Source organism: Camelina sativa, chromosome 11 (assembly GCF_030686135.1).
Source record: "Camelina sativa cultivar CO46 ecotype springtype chromosome 11, ASM3068613v1".
Lineage (NCBI taxonomy): Eukaryota > Viridiplantae > Streptophyta > Magnoliopsida > Brassicales > Brassicaceae > Camelina > Camelina sativa.
The window spans coordinates 37996147-37998826 of record NC_141890.1 but is presented as its reverse complement, the minus strand read 5'-3'; the positions used below and the strand labels follow the sequence as shown (position 1 = coordinate 37998826).

Genomic DNA, 2680 nt, shown 5'->3' with positions numbered 1-2680 from the left:
CGAAATCAAAAGTGGTTTGATCTCCATGATTCAAGGAAACAAGTTTCACGGGTTGCCTATGGAGGATCCACTCCACCACTTGGACGAGTTCGATCATCTGCGCAGTCTCACCAAGATCAATGGCGTGAGTGAGGATGATTACAAGCTGCGCCTTTTTCCATTCTCTCTGGGAGATAAAGCTCATCAGTGGGAGAAAAACATTCCCAAGGGAACCATCACCACTTGGGATGACTGAAAGAAAGCCTTCTTAGCCAAGTTCTTCTCTAACGCCCGAACAGCACGTCTCAGGAATGACATATCTGGTTTTACTCAGAAGAGCTCAGAATCATTCTGTGAAACCTGGGAGCGTTTCAAGGGTTACCAGAGCCAGTGTCCACACTATGGTTTCAGCAACGAGTCACTGCTGAGCACTCTATACCGTGGTGTACTTCCAAAAATCCGCATGCTGCTTGACACTGCTTCTAATGGTAACTTCCTGAACAAAGACGTTGATGAAGGATGGCAACTGGTTGAGAATCTCGCCCAGTCTGACGGTAACTACAATGAAGACTACGACCGCACGGTTAGAGGTGACGCTGTGTCTGAGGAGAAGTACAAGAGGGACCATAAGAATGTCAATGACAAGCTTGACCACCTCTTGCTAAGTCAGCAGCAGACTGTCCATTTCGTATTTGAGGATGACCCTTTTCAAGTTCAGAATGGGGAGGGTGAGCAGTCTGAAGCAATCAACTACGTCCAGAATCAAGGTGGATACAACAAGGGTTATAACCCCTACAAGACAAACCCCAATTTGTCTTACCGGAGCACCAATGTTGCAAATCCACAAGATCAGGTGTACCCTCCTCAGCAGCAACAACAAGGTCCGCAAAAACCTTTTGTTCCTTACAATCAATGATTCGTGCCTAAGCAACAGTTTCAGCAAGGTTATCACGCTCCTTCTGGACCACCACCAAGATTTTCACCTCAACAAGTTCAACCTACTCAAGCTCCAGATCAAGAAATGAAGCACATGCTACAACAACTTCTTCAAGGCCAAGCTAGTGGTTCTGTGGAAACTGCCAAGAAGCTTCCTGAACTCAGTCAGCGAATGGAGTGTTCATACAATGATCTGAATGTCAAGTTTGAAGCTCTTAACTCCAAGATAAAGTATATGGAAGGCAAGAGTGCTTCTACTTCTTCCCCAACACCTGGCCAACTACCTGGAAAAGCAGTCAAACCCCAAGGACTATGCTACTATCTATGCCATCACCACCCAAGCTGTAGATGTACGACTCACTGAGGACAATGAGTGATTAGATGTGGAGGATTTTCTTCAAGATGAAGTTCAGATAAAGGATTCCGTCGAGGTGCTCAAGGATCCAATTGAGTCAGTCAAGCAATCTGATCCTCAAGCTACTAAAGAGTCCGCTGCTCCCAAGGATAAACCTGTGAGATTCATTCCTCCACCATACAAGTCACCTCTACCATTTCCAGTGAGGTTTAAGAAGTAGCTTACTGAGAAGTATAAAGCTCTGTTCGAAAAACAAGTCAAGGAGATTGAACTTAGGATGCCTTTGCTTGATGCATTTGTACTTGCGCCTCAATATCAAAAGTTTTGAACTGATTTGGTAACAGAAAGGACCAAAGAGAAGGAGGAGATAGCTAAAGGAGCTCAAGTTAAGGCTCTAGAAGATGAGAGAGTAGTACATGTCATAGGTGGAGTTATTCATGAATGCAAGGCTGTTATTCAGAAGATGATTATCCCAAAGAATCTAGAAGACCCTGGTTCTTTCACATTGCCTTGCTCTCTAGGCCCATTGGCCTTCATAAAATGCCTATGTGACCTTGGTGTTTCTGTAAGCCTCATGCCACTCTCTGTAGCTCAGAGGGTAGGATTCAACAAATATAAGTCATGCAACCTCCGCTTAACATTGGCTGATAGGACTACTAGATTGCCTTATGGTCTACTAGAGAACCTGTCCATCAAAATTGGACAAGCTGAGATTCCTACTGACTTTGTGGTGCTGGGAATGGATGAAGAGCCTAAAGATCCACTAATCTTGAGAAGACCTTTCTTAGCTACAGCTGGAGCAGTCATTGATGTCAAGAAGGGGATGATTGATCTCAATCTGGGTAAAAACTTCAAGATGAAGTTTGATATCAAGGATTATAAGAAGAAACCAACTATTGATGGACAAACCTTCGTGATTGAAGAGAAAGATCTGAATGCTGGGTTTGACATCTTTTAGGGTGTGAACGAGGCAGAAACAGAGGTTTTGGTAACCAAAGAGAAAACTCAAAGTGTCACTCAACCATTCTCCAACTCGAGTGCAATCGTTACCCTCCCTAAGCGTCGAGACCTGCTTCGTGATCACCAACCGCAAGAGACAAGTCCTTCCACGCTTGACAATTTCTCTGAACTCCAAACAACCAAGATTCTAAGGGATACAGTGATGGAGTTAACAGCCATGTTGGAGGAGATGAGAGGGCAAATCATGCAGCTCCTGAGTAAAGTTAAAAAAATTTCTCCAAGAAAAACAAGACAGAGGTTGGGAATAATGAAGAAGAGAAGATCTTTTCTTATTGAACCTGGGTAGAATGTTAAAGAGGTTCTGGCTAGACCAAACATTCTAGAGGGGTCTCCAAAGCCCCTCTATGACCCTCCCAAAGCATAAGGAGTATGCAAAGTCAAGCTCAGAGA

At 44.1% G+C, this 2680-nt stretch overlaps 1 non-coding gene across 1 annotated transcript; it reads right to left on the bottom strand.

Annotated features, from left to right (window-relative positions):
* Positions 1 to 280: 280 nt before the first annotated feature.
* LOC147935105 (small nucleolar RNA R71) lies at positions 281 to 387 on the bottom strand. Its single transcript, XR_015573377.1, has one exon. It is a non-coding gene; the product is annotated as a small nucleolar RNA R71 (small nucleolar RNA).
* Between the last annotated feature and the right edge of the window lie 2293 nt (positions 388 to 2680).